General features: G+C 35.0%; 1 pseudogene; it reads left to right on the top strand.

The window, feature by feature from the left end:
- Positions 1-10,849: 10,849 nt before the first annotated feature.
- On the top strand, positions 10,850-10,968 carry LOC123393040 (annotated as a pseudogene).
- The last annotated feature ends 11,863 nt before the right edge of the window (positions 10,969-22,831 follow it).

Here is a 22,831-nt window from a genome sequence, read left to right as displayed (position 1 = left end):
CCTCAAAATGTTTTCCCCATTCTCTTTCCTGGCTTCTCCAAACAACCAGACTTCTGAAAAGTCTTTGTATTGGGATGCCAACATCAATGTATTTGAATGGAGTTTGGCCCAGGACCTCAAAGTAGCCATTTCATTTTCATGTCTCATTTGCAAAAAAACAAAAACAAAACAAAACACAAACAAACAAGAAAACAAATGAATGGACACATTTTACTGTGGTAGAGAGAAATAGAATATTAAAAACCTGGAGATACAGTATTGCCCCCTATTTTAGCACATTGTCAACAACATATTTAGCAGTTTAAATATTATTCTCACTGTTGACACCCAGAGCTTACAGAAATTAATTATAAAGTAAATAGTTTACAGCACTAGGTTAAAATTACGTCTGGTCTAGTCTGGCCTAGAAGAAGAAGATAAGATGTAGACATCACAGCACCCTAGGAAGTTGCTTGGGCCAAGAGGAAGGAGAGTCATGAAGAACAAATGGATCCACATCATGTTCTTATCTCTGAATGACTGTGCTAAGTGTTTATGGATGACATCACTTTAAATGTGTTTTTGAGTTTTTAGTTGTGTTTACAGTGTGCAGACTGTAACATATATAACTTGATTTTTTTTCCCTTTAGGAGGCAAAGAATGCTTATTGACTACATAGAAAAGAGAATTCAAATCAAAGGAAAAAATATTTTCTAATTATCTTATTAAGAAAACAAAAGTCAGAGACCTTCCAAAGGAGTCAAGAAAAGGTAATGGATTAAGCCACAATATATTTAAAATGTGATTGTAACTGAAAATAAATTAGACCTTCATTTTCTTATCCAGAGACTTTAATGTGAACAGCAGCTTTCATTGTTTTATTTTCTGATCCACTGATTTAATTAAATGCATCTGCCAAGCTAAAGGGAAATTTAAAATTATAAATACACAGAATGCTGAGAAATCCACTTGCTCATCAAGCATCTTCTGCCATTTCCCCCCCCCCAACATGGTTGGCTTATGAAAAGAAACTACATCTGAGTGATTCATCCTCTAAAGTCTTATTGAGAATTTATCTTTTCTTTACACAATACAAACACACATTTCATAAGAAAATATATAATAGCATATTCTTTTGGCATGTACTCCATTTGAAACTGGAACAAAGCTTAACACCAACACGAAACAGGTAACTGAAACTGTTCTTAGAGATGTCCTTGCAAGCCAGTCTAGTAGAATTACTAGATTTTAATTTTTCCTGTGTCATCAAAGTTCACTGACTCTAGCATTTTTATTAGCTAAATGGGATTTTTTGAGAAGATTGATGGTCCTTCTTTTTTTTTAATGATTTTATTTATTTACTTGACAGAGAGAGATTACAAGTGGGCAGAGAAGCAGGCAGAGAGAGAGGGGGAAGCAAGCTCCCTGCTGAGCAGAAAGCCTAATGCAAGGCTCCATCCCAGGACACTGGGATCATTCATGACCTGAGCAGAAGACAGAAGCTTAACCCACTGAGTTACCCAGGTGCCCCTTGATGGTCCTTCTTTAAAAAAAAAAAAAAAAAAAATCTTTACTTGTAGCAATTACCATAGAGATGTACACAAGAATTCTCTACTCTGAACAGGCCAGTCCTGACCCATGCTGTGCCACTCTTTTCTTGCAGGGGATAGTCTAGCAGGATGGATACTTTATGCTGTGAAAAATACAAACTACTAATCAGAGTTCCAATGAAAACAACAACAACAACAACAAAACATTGCCTCATGAATATCAAAATTGTTTTTCCTCAAATAATATTAATTGTGAAAAATGAAGGACCAAATTCTATTAAGTCATGCCCTTGTAAAATAAATGAATACATTTCTCTTTACAATACATGAGAACACTGATAGATTCTTTTAAAAAGCTACTTCAACATGATTTCTTTCAAAACTAGCTTATTCAAACACGTTTTTTAAGCACCATTAGTCAGATTCACCCTATAAAATTATAGTTATAACTGATTTTCATTGCAGGCATCTCTTCCTTCAGTGAAAATGTTTAAGGTATTTTGGGTTATTATGGAAAACCTCTTTCTCCTTAGCAGAGAGGAGCTGGCTCGCATACTAGTAAAGTAACAGCAGGTTTTTGCATAGAAGTAGGGAAGGGTTGTTGCTACAACTCTGCCTTATAAGTCACACTAAAATATTCCACCAGAAGGACCTGTCCATCATGTCTTTTCTAGGGCAGAGAATCACAGACTTGATTTGGTTGGTTTCTGTTGTTAATCTCAAGTAAAAACCAAGAATATGCCTTCTGCATAGAAGATGCTTGACATAAATATGTTAAATATATTGGTATACCAAGATTTTCCTGTCCTATACCTTCTTCATGCCTTGTATCTAGGATTCCCAAGAAATCTTGGATGAGTCTCAGACACCTCTTGCCCTGATAGATTGAGAAAATCTAAGTGTACTAATGAGAGAAATGTTGAAATTGCATATGTTAAAGTTGGGAGATGATGTAGTGAAGTTCCTGAAAAGATGGTGGAAGAACTCGCTTTACAATGAAAGAGGAATACCTATTCCCATTCTGTAATGGATGGAGGTAAATCTTGACACACTGTCAGGTTAATTTGTTGGTGGGGGAAAGGGTAGTACAGAAAAGGGGAAAAAAGAGAGTTGATGTGGCATCTATCTGACAGCTTTTATTTTTTTCTGTGAAATATGAAGTTAGCTTATTCTTTTAAAAAATTTTTCAGCTTTACCAAGGTATAATTGACAAAATTATATATATTTGAAGTGTACAAGGTGAGTTTTGATGTATGTATACACTGTTAAGTGATTACCGCAGTCAAGCTAATTAACATATCCATCATCTCACATAGTGACCATTTTTGTGTGTGTGGAGGGGGAGAATACCTAAGAACTACACTCTGAGCAACTTCAAGTACACAGTTTCTTATTAAGCACAGTCACCATGCTGTACATTAGGTTTTCAGGACTTTATTCATCTTATAACTGAAAGTTTGTACTCTTTGACCACCATCTGTCTCCACTCCCCACTCCCCATCTCTTGGTAATTACCTTTCTACTATCTTTTTTCTATGAGTTTGACATTTTTTAGATTCCACAGATAAGTGAGATCATGTAATATTGTCTTTCTCTGTCTGGGTTACTTCAGTTAGCATAATGTTGTCCAGTTTGTTCATGTTGAAACAAATGAGCAAATGTCAGGATTTTGTTCTTTCTTTAAGACTGAATAATATTCCAGTGTGTGTGTTGTGTGTGTGTGTACACACACGCACGTGCATGCACATGTGTGCATTTTTTAACCTGTTCATTCCTCAATGGACACTTAAGTTATTTCCATATCTTGGCTATTATGAATAATGTTGCAATGACATGGAATGCAGATATCTCTTTGGAATAGTGACTTTATTTCCTTTTAATATATACTCAGAAGTGGGATTGCTGGATAATATAGTAGTTCTGCTTTCAATTTTCTGAAGGAAGTCCATATTATTTTCCATAATGGCTATGCCAATTTACATTCCCACCAACAGTGTAAAAAGATTCTTTTTTCTTGATATTCTTGCCAACTAAAAATGAAGGAGAATGAAGTAATAAAATGACATAAGAAGAGTGGAAAAGATTTTAAACAGACTAAAAATAGGTTTGGACATGATTTCAAAGTCATAAATAACAGTATTAGACTGAATCTCTATAACAAAGAGTGAGTCATTTCATTTGAAATCTGAATATTAACTGTGGGATTTGCAATTAAAAAGTTGCTGATGATCTTGTACCATTTCAGTAAGGGTGGAAGGCAAGTTGTAATAGATTGAGAAGAGGCAGTAGAAAAAATGGGAGTACAGAGGCAGATTCAGAAAGTGAGGTCCCAAACTATGCAAACTGTTTGATTCATAATTTCTACTTCTGGAAATATATTCTGAAATCTCATTCAGTCTGCCCTGAAGTTTAGACCTATGCAGTATCATTAACTAAATAAAAAAGAAAAATAATTTTACTAATCTGTGCAAGCATATGATCAGCAAAGTGGGACTGTTTGGTAAAAGTTCAACAGGAGAAAATGACTTCACCTCAGACTAAAATGAACCCTCCTATCCTTATAACTGAATGTGTTTTAGGACTTGCAATCCTTTAACAGTACATGGGGGTGAGGTGGGGTGTGGGGAGAGTTGGTTAAGAAAGCATCCTAAGGTAAGAACCAGCAAGACACAAAGAGACAGAGAGAGAAAGGGCGAAGGTGAGAAAGAGGGCATCTGGATTTCCTGTTTCTTTGCCAGACTTAAAGAATGGTCAACTTGGCCTTTAGAATGCAGGGAATCATGGAAGTAAAATTGTACCCAATTGTACCTATAGGGACTATAGGCTCCAGGAAGACAAGAATTACTCATGGTTTTCTTTACCATTGCAATCCTAGCACAAAGCCTGACACAATGAATACTTACTGAATGAATCGATTAAAGAAAGAAACAATGTAAAAAAAAAAAAAAAAAAAGTCCCACCTTGACCAAGAAGATAGGAAATATAGGCAGGGCTGAGAAACAACAATGATTCATGAGTACACTTAAGGCAATTATTTTCCATTGCACTTCATTATGAGTATGACAGTATCTGTCCTGACTGGCCAATGCCCATAGTGCAGAGGTTGGTAAATATTTTTAATTTTTCCTCTGCGTAAGGTTTTAAGAGAGAGTTAAGCTTAGAGAGGGAAAAATGTCACCTTGTATCAGCAATATCTTATTTCTTAGGTAATATTAATTATCAAATTTATTATACAATGATTTCTATAGTAATATTTCATGGTTTTAACACTATTATCACCTGCTCTTTCCCACAAGCAGTTTCAAATAACTTCTCACTGTTTCAAATAACTTTGAAATACAAATTTTAAATAAAGGTGAATATTGGATATAATTAACTTTGAGAGATATTTTTACAAATTCCTTTACATTTAGAAATATTCACAATAGATGCATGTTATTCAAGATGCATGTTATTTAAGATGTATTTTATTCTAGTCAATTTATCCCTTTTACCTACCCTCTTATGTTAGAATATTCTTCAAAGAATGCTTTGTTGTGGTGTCCATAACTTGTAGAGGAGGGGACCTAAATTCATGTCATGTCTTCATTTTTTTTTTAATTTATTGAGCAATTACTATGTCCTGTACTGCTAGGTATAAAGGATACAACAGTGGCAAATTCCAACATGTTCTGATGAGTCTAATACAGAGGAATGGTGTTAATCAGATAATTACATTACTGATGATATAGTAACATACTGAAAGAAAGGAATCTGTCCTGAACTTCTGCCTGGAGGAAGGCTGACAGTGGAAAATAACAAGTAAACTAGTAGATAAGGGGAGAGCGAGAGATAAGCAGGTTACTATCTACTCAAGGAAAAAACCTTTTCAAAGGCCCTTTAACGGAACGAATTATGGTGCTTACCTTAATTGGTGCTCATAGCCCTTTTGTAGCCTCTATGAAAGCTGCCCATGAAAAGTTACACCTTCCATGGCTGATGATGATGGCTCTTCAGGCAGGACTGAAAAGAAGACCGAAGTACAGGGAAAGATTGGAATGATAGGAGTTAACCTATGTTGAGTTTATAAATCATTTTAAGTATTATTGTTTATTTCAGAACTTCAATTTGTGAAGTCACACAGATTTAGAAGGATCATTCTAACTAGTGTAGAGAACAGGGAGGAGGTGGTACAGAAGGCAATCAGGGACAGCAGGTAAACAGGGCAGCTGTGCAGTTGAGAGATTACGGTGACAACGAAGATAGAAATAGCCTCGTGAAATCACAAGGAGAGAATCACTCTTAACCTTCATTCAGTTGCCCTTCCAATCTAATGTTTAATCTTCTCCATAAATCACTACCAGGTTACTATGCACTTCTTCTCTTGAACACTTTCCAATGTTGATCTAAAATAAAGGTATATGTAGGCTATTAAAATGGAGCAATAAAGTTCCCAGACTGGATTCAGACTATTTGGTTTCAAATCCACTGGCACCTTACATAATTATGGGGAAGTTCCCTAACTCATCCAAGCTTCCATTTTCTTGTTGGTTAAATAGTGAAAATAATACCTACTTTAGAGAATTGTTGTGATGATTAACTAAAATAATGTACTTTTAGGATCTAGTACAATTCCTAGCAGTAAAAAACTCGAGAATTAGATTTTATATTAGTAAATAATAAAGTTTGATTTATAAAAAAAACTAAAGCAAACATCTGAATCATTTCAGCTTCATATTATTTCATAATTATTTTAGGATAAAGTGAATATTTTACAGTGTACTCTATGGAATCCTTTATTAATAGACTAAAACAAAGGTATTTTCTTTTATTAAAAAATCATATCACTATATATACATATATTTTTCATATTGTTTATATTTTTATTGTAGTGTCCTTGACCAAAAAAAAAAAAGTTTTGACACTAGGATATAATATATTTGGATGTCAAAGAACCTGCCTTAATTTGGATAGTTAATAACTTGATATAGACTTCAAAGTTTATTGTATTAATTGTATTTAAAATTCTTACTTAGATCTCCAAAATAGAATATAAAATGAATATAAATTTAGCTATTATGGAGAAATAAAGTTTGTGACTTGATAATAGTAAGATTTATAAGTTTATTAATCATGCAAAATTACTCAAGACTATTTCTGGTCTATAAGGTGGAGTCACAGATATAATGTTGTCTAATTCAACTATTGTGGCATAAAATATATTCATTTTTTATTGAAGTATAATACTTCTTACTACTATAATATAATTTTTGTTAAGTGCATTAAAATCTACTTATCATTCCAGGGATACACACTCTTTCATCTTTCTCTTTAATAGATATATATTTTAAGGACACTGGGATAACAAAAATGATGATAATCATTATTTAAAAAGTCAACTCAATTATCCTCATCATTGAAAGTGGATATAAACGTTTTTTAAACTGTCACATTTAGAAAGTACAGAATGTGAAAAAAAGAAAGTATAGAATATGTAGGTGCATATTTTTTTTTGTTTTCATGAAACAATAAATTTAAGCATAATCTAGCATTCTGTGTTTAGTGTTGGTTACTAATTTTACTTTTTCTTACTAAGGAAATAAAAAGTCTGGCTATGTTATTATTAATTCATGTCATAATTTTTATTCATGATTATTCATTTGTACTGATCGAAGATAATGTTTAATACCCCTTTTACACTTCGAGAGATGACTTAACAATTGCCAACAATGAAATCTATGATTTAAAAGTTAAGAAATACAGAGGTTTTCTTTCCTATAATGCATATTAATTTATTCCTTAATCCTTTTTCACAAGACTTTATCATGTGCCTATTGAATGACTTGGTGAAATATATTCTACTAGGTTCTAAATATATGCCACTAGGTTCTAAAAGTTCATGTTAAAAAAATTTATATCCTTAAAGAATCTAATGGCAAAGTAGACAAACATAATGCACTGTTTTAATGAAATAGGTATTAACACATATAATGTGGAGGGAGAAGAATGAATATAGCAAAGACAGCTGGAGGAAATCAAGAAAGGTTCCATAAAGAAATGTAAAGCTAAAGGTTATTAGTTTTTCTGGTGAATGGAAGTTGTGAGAAGGAAATATTCTAAATAGAATCTTTCCAAAAGTATGGAAGAATAAAGAATTCAAACAATTAACTTGGTACAAATTGTATATGGGGAAAAAGGTCAGGAGATAACTTAGATTTCTAGTTAGGTACCATATCATAAAGGGTTATACAAAGGAACTTTACTCCCACACAGATAGTTTCAGAGCAGCCAAGAGGGGGGAGAAATTAACAAAGGAGCATAATTATCAGGGTTTTTTTTTTTTTTGTAGTCGAAATACAACTCTTGAAATAGTATAGAAGATGAATTACAGAAGGTTGAGACTCTAAGTAGAAGACCAAAAGAGAGAGGTGAGAATCTCAACTAAATAGTAATGTTGAAAATGAGAAAACAGGTATAAAAAATATTTAGGAATAAAATAGAATTTAATATGATGAGTAAAGAATATGAAGAAGTGTGAGGTGATTCCCAGGTTTTTGACTTGGGGCAACCAAGTGGATAATGTAGCTAAACAGCAAGAGAGAATGCAGGAGGAGGAACAGATTTGTGTGGGATGGAAAGATATGTTCATTTGAATTAAAATGAAAATATCATGTTGTGGGTATATTGAGTGAAGTTGCTTTTTATAAAGTGGCTCTGTGCCTCTCTGTATCAGTCACAGTATATTTATTTATTCAACATTCTTGTTGAGGAATAGCAATGTCAAGGTAGGGTGATGGGTGAGGGTGGGTGGTAATGACTAGTAATGGATATGCATGGTCCCTGCCCTTCAGGAACTTATAACTGAGCAGCAGAGTGGCAGTAATTTGAACAAATAGTCAGCTTGTATCATAAAATATTACTATGAGAAGTCAGGTAAGAGAGCAATTATATACAGTGGCAAGCCTCAGCAAATACACTTCTTTTTGGAAAATAGAATTTAAATTATATCTAAGAAAAGGATTTTGATGGAAAATGTGGGGAGGTCTTTCCAAGAGTGGAGAAGAGAGTGGGCAGAGAGGGCAAACCATACAGAAAGACCATGTAGTGTTAGTTTGACTGATATGACAATTGCAGTTAAAATAGTGATGAGCAGGAACATTGGAAAACTCTCATCTGACCTAAAAGAAGCCAGGGAATCACAATTTGACTTAGTAGTACTGGGAATCTACTGAGAGTTTCTGAGAAGGGAAATGAAGGATCTGTCAGAGCTATTCTTACTAAGATTAATTTTCAAGCCAGCTTAGTGGGAAAACCATTTAAAGGGTTATCAGGGCTTACCTAGAAAAAGATCAGCTGGTATGGGGGAAAAGACAATGGGAAGACCATTCCATGGAATTTGTCTAATTGTTGGAATTGACAGAACTGAAATAAATGATGGCACTGAAGTTTTAAACCAATATAACTGTATTCTTGCAGTGACATTAAAATTGAGAAGACCAAAACGTTTTCATTTTAGGAGAAAATTATGAAAGGCTATGGATGAATGATGTTTCCTAGCAGCCTTTTGCAAACAAAACACTGAAAGTCAAGAAGGAGGTTAGGCCTGGATTTATAGATTTGTAGGCTGATAAAAATCAGTAATATAGGATTGTTGTTGGAAAACTAAAGATTCAGTCTTTCTGATGTATTCTGAGTCATCTATTTATAATGTTTGTCCTACTTCTGGTGACTGAACTCTGTAGGTGCAGAGGTATCTCTGCATCCCAAGCACCTAGAACATAATATGTGGACTCATTGTTGAATGTTTGTTCAGGCTCTTTTGGTTGCAAGGAGCAAAGTCACTGAAACATGCTCCAGTAATGGAAGTTTAATATAAGACTCAGTAAGAGATGATGATGCTTACATAGAAATATATGAGAAAGATGCAGAATAGAATCAGTATATATGGGGATTGGAACTAGATTCAAGGCAAGAATAGGGACCTCAGAAGTGAGAATTTATGAATCTTCCCTTTAGAAACTAGCAAGGAATATAATCTCTCTACTTGCTTTCCCATTCCTCCTTTTTTAGTCTTTTCTCTTTTGTTTCAACTACAAACTGATTTTATATTTCTTTTTTTTTTCTAGTATATGATTATTGATAGCTTCGGTCTTCTTATACTTCTGCTTTAACATGACCCATCATGGCTCTTACTGGAATTCATGATCTCTCTGCATCTTTTCATTTATAGCTTCTGCTGTACCTGCCTGAATTTTTCTGTGGATGTGAAGACTGCTCCAGAATATACAACAATGTTGGCCCAATTCATCTCAATTTTTGCAGAGCTTTTGAGTCTTGTTCACTTTTAGGCTTTCTGGTCAATCTATAAGTTTCCTTACTTGGGTTAGCTGCTCATTCATGGTCCAGTCAGTTGAAGTGTTATGTAAGGTGGATGGTGGGGGGGTTCGTGATAGAAAACACAGCCATCTACTGCTACATTTTTATTATAAGCTATGCATGTCATTGAGATATTTAATATAAATACAGTTTTTCCCATTAGATGTGAATTGTTATTAGTACGTATGATTAACTCAAAATGATTTATCATATAAATATTATTTCAATGAAAGCAATGAAGAAACAGGACAATAACTCTAATAAATGCCATGAAACATAAATATATTTATTAAAGTAAAAAAGTTTTTCATTGTGTACATTTGAGATATTTCAGAGACCAATCAAATGATTACTCTCTATAACCTGCTATGACCATATTAAATTTATGAAGTTAAATTGGATGCGGTTGGTGGTAAAGCATTTTTTTAAAAGATTTTTATTTATTTGAGAAAGAAAGAGTGAGTAAGAGAGAGAGAACCCAAGTGGGAAGGAGCAGAGGGACAGGAAGAAGCAGAATTCTTGATGCAGGTCTCGATGGGGGAGCTAGATGGAGGCCTCAATGAGGGGACTCAATGAGGGGCTTGATGCTAGGATGCTGGGATCATCATAACCTGAGCAGAAGACAGATGCTTAATTGATTGAGCCACCCAGATGCCCCTGTGGTAAAGCATTTTCTTTAATTTCAACCTGCGAGTCATAGAATAGAGTGTTATGGAGGAGGCTTTATTTCATGACATAGTCTACCAATATTCTTTTACTATTTTATCAGTATGCATTTTCTTTTTTCAGTTGCAGGATAAGCTGCTTTAAAGCAAGCAGTATGTTTTCAAATAACATTTTATTCTCCCACAAAGTTTAATAGAATTGAGAGTACACAATTAAAGGAATGTTGTTGGATAACTGATTGATTTTGAGTTCTATAAATTCATACCTCTCAATTTAAAGTTTAAAAAGTTTGGAGTTTTAGCTTTGCGCAGTGGCAGTATCGTAGCCAATGAGGTTTATCCGAGGCGCGATTATTGCTAATTAAAAAGTTTGGAGTTTAAACTTCAAAAGACTTGTTATTTTTGTATATATGTATATGGGCATGCATATGCATGCATTCTCCCCCTCCACACACGCACACATTATCAAATGCCTGTACATTATAATTAATGTCTTTTACCTGTCAGCCCGCATAAAAAATAAGAGAATTGCTGTAGGGAAATTTCATAATTAACTGCATATATGCAATTGCTCTTTCCTATCTCATACTATTTGGCATTTTTATGCATAAATATGTTAAGATATATAAATAACAGAAGAGTAAAATCCTTTAGATTTTTTTGCTGACTCATTCATAATAGCATGATAGGATCTAATTACATTTCTAATTATCTTTTTTCTTTTTCATTTATGTGGAGTCAATTTATGTTGCTGTTAATTAACTCTCAAGGGCTAATAGCCCACTCATAAAGATAGCCAGAGTTTCACTGTCTACTTTCAATATGTGTATGTGGATATTGAAGATTAGAATCCAATTTTTGTGTTATTAAGATACAATTGTTTCTTCCTATTCTTTCACTTTCACTTTCTTCATGATAGCAGTAAAATCAAAAAGGAAGAGAGAAATGAATAAATAAAGAAATAAACATATTTCCAAACCACTTTAGTGGCCAATCTGAAACCTGTACCTATGAAAGAGTCAATGATCTTGTGATAATTCCACACTGCTTGAAGAACCATTGTGGGCAGGTATTATGAAGGCTCTGGTAATACTGAAATGAATAAAAACAATTTCCTGTCTTTCAAACGTTTACAATCTAGATGGGGAAGACAGATTTGGAAACAAATAAATGAAATAAAGTGTTATAAATCCCATATTAGAAGGTCAGGATATTAAAAAAAAAAAACAGTCTTCAAACACAGTGTGCATGAATTGTGATTTTACTTTTTCAGTAATTCAACATATTTCTATTGTGACTTCCATTCTGCTTGATAATAGAAATTTAATCTCAGAATCAGTCAATTTAGAATAGCCTCAAGAAAACTTTTGAGTTCCCTCTGCCGATTCATACTTCACATTCCTCCTGATCCTTAGAATTATTTCAGTGTTCTAAGGAATCTCTCAGAGCCTAGATAGAATGGAGGAAGAAACAGTGGGGAATAGAATGGGAACAGTCTATTAATGGTTGTTACCCTCCCATTGCACTGGCCCCTGCTAAAATGTTCATATTCCCATTGGTTCTCTAGTTTTTAGTCCATGCAAGCCTGTTTTTCTCTTTTTAATCATATTTAAACCCTAATCTGGAAGACCAGCTCTCTAAAGTACTTATGAGCCCCCGTCAGAGGCATATAACAAACAACTGATTTTCACTCATACCACCCTGGGTATAAGAAAACTCTGGAGTCTGTCTCAGGCACCTTTGCTCAGACACTATCTGAGTAGTCTTTGCTACTCTAATCATGCAGCTCCACTCTGGAAATCTCTGCTCTCATTTTTCATCTTCTGCAAGTGACCTAGGATTTCCATTGTATATTCTATGACATGAAGCTGAGAACATGAGGCTCAGGGTGCATCCTCAGGGAGCCCCTGGTATCACCTTCTCTCTACTTCCACTTTGAGTCTCCCTTTTCTTCCCCGCTCATAGAATGTTTTTTCCCCCTAGAATGAGAAAATGTTGTTTTTATATCATTATACATTCTTCTAACTCCATGATTTATCAGCATAAAATGTATACTCTTCATCTTCTGAGGTTTTGGAAGCTCAAAGTACCTAAGATATTATAAATCAAAAGCTTTGCTTCAGAAATGAAAATGACTTTTTTCTTCCTTTTTGTTGTGGCATCATCTGTCTCCTGAGGCAATGGATGCTTACTGTCTATATTGAATAGAAAATTAGGCTATATGGATAAAAAGAATGACTAGGAACAGAAAATACATCCATTGATAATCAAGAATAAATCCTACCTTCGATATATATATATACAGACTTCAGGAAATGCAAAGAGAAGGAGTTATTGCCACCAGAACTGGGTTGGTGGTGATGGATGGAGCAAAGCTAAACAGAGGCTTTATAGAGGATATCCTGTTAAGTTGCATTATGGAGGATGAAAAGGATATCCACACCATATAATTTTGTATATGTATTACCTATTCAAATAAATTAAATACATTTTAAAAGCATAATGAACACTAGTTTATCAGCTTCGTTATGTAAGAAAGAGGAGAAGGAGGAGGGGGAGGGAAGGAGAAAAACAAAGCAAAATGAGTAAGAGTTCAAAGGATATGAGGAGGGAGAGTCTCAGGTAGTAAGAATAACATGCAAATACACAGAGGAATAAAAGCATTTAGGTAAGATGGCTGCCTTTGATTGGAACATATGATAGAAGGGTGGGAAAAGTAGGAGTTGAGAGCAGTATCAGTAGGCAGGAGTAGAATTATGGAGGGATCTATATAACCCCCAAAAGAATGTTAGGCTTTAATCCTATGGTAATATGGGCTCAATAAAATATCAACGTTTTTAAACAGCTCAGAATTATGATTAGATATGTATTTAAAATGAGCATTATGCTAGCAATATGTAAGATGGATTGGAGAAGACTAGATAAGCAAAGACCTGTTAGGAAAATATTATAATGCCTAGATAAGCACTGAGGAAATCCTGAACAGAAACAGTGATGAGAGGAGTCAAATATGAAAAATGCTGAGTTAAATTAGGAAAGCAAAACAGCAGATCCAGTGAATGCTTGAATTATGGGTTTACTGAAGAAGGTGTAAAATGCCTTCCAAGACTGAGTTGAATCCCTGCCTGTCTTCCTTCTGTCCTTTGAGATCTATTCTTCACTAGTCACTAGACTTGAGCCCAGGGGCTAATCTGTGCGAATTCTGCCCTTGCCCTCTGGTTTCCCTGTGAGTTAGGCAAGTGGGAAGTAAGGAGAAGAGATGGGAGAAGGCAGGGATGAGAGGTCAAGAAGTTCTTCTAGTTCTTTTTCTGAGGGTTCACCACAGGTTGACTCTGTCCTCTAACTGAAGGCCTACTTCAGGCAGGCCTCTTTCTGAGCTCCTCCCTCCAGGGTCCAGTAATTACGCTCTCCACTTGTCCCTTCAGGTCTTGGGTGGTAACACTTTCTGCTGTGGCTAACCTTGGAGTACTGCACTTGTTCTTTCTTTGTTTCCATAAAACTTACTTACACACCTCCCTTTAGCTTATTTAATAGATCTTTATTTTTTTTAAAGATTTTACTTATTTATTTGAAAAAGAAGATGAGAGAGAGAAAGCATAAGAGTGGAGAGGTCAAGGAAGAAGCAGACCACCCACCCCCCAAAGCAGAGAGCCTGATATGGGACTTGATACTGGAACTCCAGGATCATGACCCAAACGAAAGGCAGTCGCTTAACCAACTGAATCACCCAGTTTGAGTATGCCCATCCTTTTTCCTGCCCGGACCTTCACTGAAAGTGGTGCCATTAAACAAGACAGGGAATATGGACAGAGGAGCCAGTTTAAAGAAAAATATAATAAATATGCTCTCTCTTCCTATTTTCCACTGTAATTCATTCTCGAGTGTAATTAGCTATTCTCAAATATGCTCTTTAGATCATTAAGAAAGGATCCCTAAAACCTTTTCAGGGTATCCATAAGGTCAAAATTACTTTCATAAAAACACTAAAAATTGGGGTGCCTGGGTGGCTCAGTCATTAAGCAGCTGTCTTCAGCTCAGCTCATGATCCTAGGGTCCTGGGATGGAGCTCTGTATCAGGCTCCCTGGCTAGTGGGAAACCTGCTTCCCTCTCCTACTTCCCCTGCTTGTGTTCCCAATCTCTCTACCAAATAAATAAATAAATAAAATTTTAAAAAATAAAACTAAAAATCTTTTGACTTTTTCACTGTGTTGACATTTCCAGTGATAGCTACAAAAGCAAGTTAAAATTGCTGGTACCTTGACAGGATTCAAAAGTAGTGTGTGCTGTGCTAGTAGTCACTGCATTTTCACTGCCATACACTCACAGTTTAAAAAAAAAAAAAAGAGCCAGTTTCACCTAAGAATACATGTGACTAAGCAATAAAAAAATTATTTTTATTAAATTTCATGGTTGAGTACATCTCCTGCTGCATACCAAACTAGGACTGAAAAGCACTTTTGTGTAATGTGAATTGTGAGGTAAACTGTTCACTTTTTTTTTTTAATGAAACACCATTTTTAATTGAAAGAACATCTGATGGACAAACTGTGACTATCAGACTTGACTATCCGGCAAATATTTTCTCAAAAAATGAATGAAATGAGACTGTCACTTTAAGAATACAAGTAATAGTATTTATTGCCAATGACAACATTTATGATTTAGAACTGAAATTAAATTTTTGAAATATCAGCTTCCATCTCTGTGAACTCGACCAACTTTTCTGATTGAATTTGTGGTAATATGAACAAACGTGGAGTTTTTTGACATCGTATAATGAAATGTATTTGCATTTGCATAACTGTGTGAACTAAGTTTTTCAAATGACCAATTATTGATGTAACAGAATCATGCATGGATAAAAGTCAATTGAAAGTTCAATATTAAAAAAGAAAAAAAGAAAGTAAGTAAGTAAGTAAGGAAATTAGTTCAAGACAGGCCAGTCATTATAAACTAAATGTTTGTGTCCCTCCAAATTCATATGTTGGAACTTTAACATGTTGGTAATTGGACTGGGGCCTTTGGAAGATGATTATGTCCTCTCTATGGAGCTTCTATGCCCTTTATGCCACGTGAGAACACTAAGATTGTCGCCTATGAAACAGAAAACAGGCTTTCACCAGACACCACATCTGCTGGTATTTTGATCTTGGACTTCCCAGAATCCAGAAATATAAGAAATAAATTTCTGTAGTTTATCAGCCACCCAGTCTATGGCATTCTATGCTGTGGTTATAGCAGCCCAGCAGACTAAAACACCAATTAAATTTTTTGTTACAGAGTATGAAAAGTCCATTGATATGGGTTCCAATTCCATATGGAAGCTAAAGCCTTAAAGCATTAAGACATCACCATTTGCCAAGTTTTGGTGTAGTATAAAAGAGAATATTATACATTGTCTGAAAGTCTATTAAAATACTCTTCTTTTTCCAATTACCTATTTGTGGGAGGCTGATTTTTTTTTTAACATACTTTAACCAAAAAAGCACATCAAAACAGGGTGCATGCACAGGTATAAGAGAGTCCAGCTATCTTTTATTAAGCCAGACATTAACGACATTTGCAAAATGTAAAACATTGACTTTTTCTCACATAATCTTTTTTGCTTTGGAAGACATAATTTTGTTTGGAAGATATACTTATTTTTATAAAATTATAATAGGCTTATGGTTATTTAAACATAATAATAGTTTTGTTTTAATTTCAAATATCGTAAATATCAATAGATACAGTCTACATAACAGATTTCCTTAGCTTCCTCAGAAATTATTAAAAATGTAAAGGTATCTTGAGACAAAAAAACTTAAGAACTGACAAGTGTTTTAGCATGAAAAAATATATGACTGATATAGGGGCTGATATTAACAACTTCCATTATAGTTTACTTCAGAATACATAAAATATTTCTCTGACTTGTCTTTATAATGCAGAGTTTCATAATTTTAGTACTGCCCTTGAAAACAAGAGCATAACAAAATCCAGAGGCCACATTAACTGATAGCCATTGAACTCTTCTGCTTTTTTTTTCAGAAATACAGACTTGAGGGCTTGCTGTATTTTGCTTTAGCTTTCTTATCTCTAACAAGTTTGTGCTGGAAAAATATTTACTTCAACTCTAAGATTTACATTATCTCCCTTCTATTTTCTCAGTGCACAATTTCCTCTATTTTAAAATTATCATTGGCATTCAATTTTGAACATAATGAGTCTGAAATCCTGTGTGAAATCCAAATGGAAATCTGCAGTAGTGAGCATAGTACAGAGAAGTTGGACCAGGCATATCTCTTTGGGAGATCCCTTCAAATACAGACACTAGCAGGAGTTGAGGCCTTGAATGAGAATTTGGAATGAGAAAAAGAGGACAATGAATAGAAACAAGTAGAATAATCTTATTTAAGAGAAACATGGATGGAAATGAATGAACAAAAGAAGACTGGAATAGTCAAAGATTTATGAGGAAAAAAAAACCAGAACTATGACTTGAAAATAAGGGCAAGTTAAAAGGGTTGTTTTGACACAGTAAGATTGATTCAATGAGGAGGAGTGATCCATTAGAAGGTCATTAATGACATAACTGAAAATAATTTTGGCTGGATTTTGAAGATAAAAGTCAAATGATAAGAAGTTTCAGAGAAAACAGAAGTTCAGACACTGAAAACATTAAACTTGTCCTAATATTTCTGGAAGTTTGAAGTTAAGAATAGAAGCCAACAATTAGCCTTCATATTTCTAGTTGTGCTTATGAGTGGATATTACTGTTTTTGTTCAGTATGGGTTTCACTATTGAAAAAAAGCAACAACAATAATGGATGAGCTCTGCACAGGGAGCAACAAAGGCACTGAACTGCCCTGCCAGGGCTACTTTAACAGAACGCCACAGCCTACATGGCTTAAACAACAACAATTTATGTTCTCACAGTTTCAGGGGCTGAAAGTCCAAGATCAAGATGCTGGCAAGGTTGGTTTCTGATGAGATCTCTCTCCTTGGCTTGCAGATGACCACCTTTTTATTCTGTCTTTACATGGTCTTTCTTCTGTTTGTATACATTCCGGGTGTCTCTTCCTCTTCTTAAAAAGTCATCAGTCCTATTGGTTTAAGGTCTCACCTTTCTTTCCTTATTTAATTTTAATTACTCCCTTAAAGGCCTTACCTCCAAGTAGAGTCATATTGAGGATGAAGTCTTCAACTTGTGAATTTTGGAGGGAACACAATTCAGAATCACAATAAAAGGCACATGGAAGGGCACCAAATACTAGGTGAAGTGTTAGAGGTCTGGTACTCTGATTTCTAAAGGATGGAAAGTGCAGATGGAAAAAAAAAATGACAAAATTGCAAGTCAGTTCAGAGTAGAATGCTCAGGAGGCACAAAAGAACAAACAGCATGTCCAGGGACTTACACATAGTGTTAAGTATGTGTGGCTGGGATGGAGAACACAAGTAGAGGCATCATTGAAGAGAGATGCAGGAGTCAGATCTCTCTAAAAAATGAGGAAAGGACTATTTTATCAGAGACAACCATAGCAGTAACAGCAGTGTCACAGAACTGATAATTAATAATAATAATAATAATACACAGCTTTGCATTTCTTTCCTTTTTTTTTAAAGATTTATTTATTTATTTATTTGATAGACAGCACAAGTAGGCAGAGAGGCAGGCAGAGAGGCAGGCTGAGGGGGGGGGGGAAGCAGGCCCCCCGCTGAGCAGAGAGCCCGATGTGGGGCTCAATCCCAGGACCCTGAGATCATGACCTGAGCTGAAGGCAGAGGCTTAAACCGCTGAGCCACCCAGGCGCCCCGCTTTGCATTTCTTTAGTGGTATTTTTGAAGCTTTTATTACAAAAATATCCTATGGTGAAAAGTGAATCCAATAAATGATTTGCTCAAAATTAGAATCAGAAACCTCTTATCTGGATTTCCAGTTTTCTCTTCTGATAGGCTTGCTCTCTCAGACAAGTCCATAGAGTTTTATCTCAATGGCCAATAAAATAGAGTACTATGTACTACTTGTCATTTTATTCCATCAATATTCTTCAGATAACATTCAGTTTTGGCAGTGTAGCGAGAGTGTGGCTGTAGAAAGGAACACTTATAAAATCAAAGTGTTCCAGCAAAGACACTGGCTTGTGTTTCTCATTTTACCTGAGGAGACACATTTTATGTGTATTGCTGAGGTACTGAGCGTTTCTCACTGCTTAAAACTGAAATGGGCTCATACACTCAAATACCAGAACAAACTCTGAAATCAAGAAAAGAAAGACAAAGTCAAAGCACAAGAAGGATTCCATGTGCCTTTGCTGGCTCTGAAGAAAGTTGGGGGGAGGGGGGGAGGGGCATATGCAAAGGAATGTGGTCTGTAGGAGATAAAACTGGACCCCAGCCAATAGCCAGCTAGGAAACAGGGGACTGCATAAACTCAATTCAGCCAATTGCAATTCTTCCTCAGAGCCCCAACATAGAAGTCCAGCCTGGCCTGGCTGACATCTTTATTTTGTCTTTCTAAGACTCTGAGAAGCCAGATGAGCCATAATAAACTCTGACCTAGAGAACTGAGGGACAATAAACTTGCATTGTTTTAAGTTTATATATTTGTGGTAATTTGTTACACAGCAATAGAAATCTAATATAGTTATAGGCATTCTGGCCCCAAAACAAGGAAAATTAAGTCAATTTTAGATCCAGCTAGGAAGGCCCTATTAGGTTTCAGGACTTAAGGATATTCTCTGGGACTTTCACCTCTGCCCTCTGGTGATCTCAGCTCTGAGTCATCCTTCATGAAAGGTAGGTCCTGTTTGTACTTGACTAGTATTATCAGACCCTGTTTCCTGCCAGGAGAATTAGGGAATGCTGAGAGCTCCTTTTTTTTTTTTTTTTTTTTTTTTTTAAAGATTTTATTTATTTATTTGAGAGCTCCTTTTTATTTCATATTCCTGCTGCCACTTTCAGTTGAAGCTGGAATGCTCCTGCTAATAATATATTCCCAAGTACCTTGTGGCTTTATGTGGATTTCTGGAGAAAAATCAGACAAAAGACTCACTCATAAATTTCTTTCTGAGGTAATTCCTTTTCTGTTTTTGGCTTGAAATGAAATATCTAAGGTACATTGCCAATAAGCTTCTCAGAGAGGCCATTGGATCTAATTGAGACCTATAAGGCATACATTTAATCTCTGGTGATTGAACACTCTGACCTTTTGATCTTTCCAGGGTGGCAGCAAAATGTTGTATAGACACACCCACACCTTTTATTCAGTGCCACATTTTTCAGGAGTAATTTCTTAATTTTAGCATCTTTTGCCATCTCTAGAAGCTGAGAATTTCTCAAATCCTCATGTCCTGGGTCCTTTTTGGTTAACGGTTCTTTCTTCAATGTCTTTTTCTTCTTCTTACATTTTATTAAAAGCAGAAAGAAGGAACCAGGCCTCACCTTCAACATTTTGTTTAGAGATCTCCTCAACTCAGTATCCAAGTTTATTATTACAAGTTCTGCTTTCTGTGTAACAGCAGGAAACCACTTTTCTAAGCTTTCCACTACTACATAGCAAGGATCTCCCTTCCTCTAGTGTTCAGAAGCAAGTTCCTAGCTTCTTGCTGAGCCCACAGAAGAAGTTTTTTTTTTTTTTAGATTTTATTTATTTATTGAGAGAGAGTGAGCACACACACACAAGGTGGGCAGAGGTAGAGAGAGAAGCAGACTTAAGCAGATGCTTAATCCACTGAGCCAATCAGGCACCTCCATCAGCAGCATTTTTTGTGTCTGTATTTCTACTAATGGTCTTCTCAAAGCAGTTGAGGCTTTTTCTATCACGTTTTTCATCCTCAGTTCATTACCTGATTCCAAATCCCTTTCTATGTTTATGGGCATTTGCTCTGATGGCATCGTGGATACCAAAATCTACTACAGAATAAATTATCACAAATTTAGGAGCTCAAAACAACATACACTTAATATCTCACAGTTTCTGTGCCTCAGAACTCCAGCCAGGCTTGAGTGGGTTCCAAGTATTCAAAGCTAAATAAAGTTGTCTACTGGTTGTGTTTTCATCTAGAATTCAAGTTCCTATTCTAGGCTCATTCTAGCCATTAGCAGAATTTTGTTCCTTGCAACTGTAGGACTAACATCCTCATTTCTTTGTTAGCAATTAGCCAGGGATTACTGTTGGCTCCTTCCTGTCATTATCCACTCTTTGCACATTGCCCCCTTCCATCTTCAAAATCAGCAGTGGTGTATTAAATCTTTCTCAAGTTTTGAATCTCTTTGTATTAAAAAATAAAATACCTGAAAATCATCACTCAGAGTTGGGTTTAGTCCAAATATAAGGCTTGAACTGTAGATTTTCTACTTCTATTTAATATGTAATTTGTGGACTTGAGTTTTAACATAAACTTCTCACAATGAACACTTCAATAATCTTTTCTGCCTGGGTCTGAGAGCACATCTTGATACCCTAAAGATACAAATGTAGTGATCCAAAGGGACACATGCACCCGAATGTTTATAGCAGCAATGTCCACAATAGCCAAACTATGGAAAGAACCTAGATGTCCATCAACAGATGAATGGATCAAGAAGATGTGGTATATATACACAATGGAATACTATGCAGCCATCAAAAGAAATGAAATCTTGTCATTTGCGACAACATGGATGGAACTAGAGCGTATCATGCTTAGCGAAATAAGTCAAGCAGAGAAAGACAACTATCATATGATCTCCCTGATATGAGGAAGTGGTGATGCAACATGGGGGCTTAAGTGGGTAGAAGAAGAATAAATGAAACAAGATGGGATTGGGAGGGAGACAAACCATAAGTGACTCTTAATCTCACAAAACAAACTGAGGGTTGCTGGGGGGAGGGGGTTTGGGAGAAGGGGGTGGGATTATGGACATTGGGGAGGGTATGTGCTTTGGTGAGTGCTGTGAAGTGTGTAAACCTGGTGATTCACAGACCTGTACCCCTGGGGATAAAAATATATGTTTATAAAAAATAAAAAATTTAAAAAAAAAATAAATAAATAAAAATAAAATAAAATAAAGCAAAAAAAATAAAAATAAAAATAAAATAAAAGTGGTGATAAAAAAAAAAAAAAAAGATATATATCTCTTTCCAGGTTCTACCTCTATCTATTGAATGGGTATCCCCTTGTTCCTCACCTTTCAGGAATCATGTAAAGCTTTCCTTTATGTAACCTGTGCACCTATCAATTACAGATTATAGACTAAAATGCCAGGCAGTTATTTATGTGACATTTTAAAATTCTTCTGGAAGCAAATAATAAATGTATATAAATAAATACAAATAATAAAATAAGTCTTTATTTTAATTGGGATTTAGTCAAAGTAAACTATCATCTGTTATAATACTTGTTCATTTCATAAAGATTATATCAAATAAGAACTATGTCTTCAGAAGTTATTACTTATGTCAATTACTACACATGAAATTATTTTTGAAAAAAGTTCATGTTGACGTATGTTCTAACATACACTTAGTTATTTTTTTTAATTATTTACTAAAATTATGCAAAAATTCTACTTCACTTTTCCTGTTTGAGAGAAGATCCTTCAACCACCAGTGACTAAAGAAGATAAAAATAGGCTGCTTTTAACCATCTTAAATTAAAAGAATTTAGTCAAAGATAGAATGACAACTTGATTTAATCAGAGATAGAGTGACAACTTGATTAAAATCAGAAGAATTTTAAAGAACTAGAAAAAAGAAATTGTCCTTTGTTGTGCATTAATTTACATAAGTAATAATTTCATCCAAAATCAAGTGAATTATCAGTATGTGTTCAACTATAAGTTTTCTTTGCCTTAACCCTTCAAAGTCCTGTTAAGTAAAAACATAATTTTAATATAGAATATAGAACCTAACACAGAAAAAAATGTCATTGCAGATGGCCATATTTTTCTTAAACCTTTTACTAATCCTTTTGACTGTATTCCTGTTTATTCATATTAAGCTGTACACTGAATTTAAGGGAAGCTGTTTAAATCAGGGACTCTTACCCTGGAGTCCCATGAAATACAGGGCATCATTGCTTTAAAATTAGCACAGACTTTCTGTATATTTGCCCCCCAACCCTGCCAGTGGAGAGTTTAAATTATTTCTCAAATTCTCAAACTTTTCTATTTGTAGTATTAAAAATCTTAACAATAACATTCAGCCTTTCACCCATCAAAAGGTGAAGTTAGTCTATTTTCCCCTCCTTGAATCTGGTCTGTCCCCCTGAATCACTTTGACTTATGAACCATGGCAGAAGTGACATGGTATGAGCTC

Source organism: Mustela putorius, unplaced genomic scaffold (genome assembly GCF_011764305.1).
Source record: "Mustela putorius furo isolate JIRA1106 unplaced genomic scaffold, ASM1176430v1.1 tig00000721_pilon_pilon_pilon, whole genome shotgun sequence".
In the NCBI taxonomy this organism is placed as follows: Eukaryota; Metazoa; Chordata; class Mammalia; order Carnivora; family Mustelidae; genus Mustela; species Mustela putorius.
The sequence above is the reverse complement of the archived record's forward strand: the minus strand, read 5'-3'. Positions and strand labels throughout refer to the sequence as shown.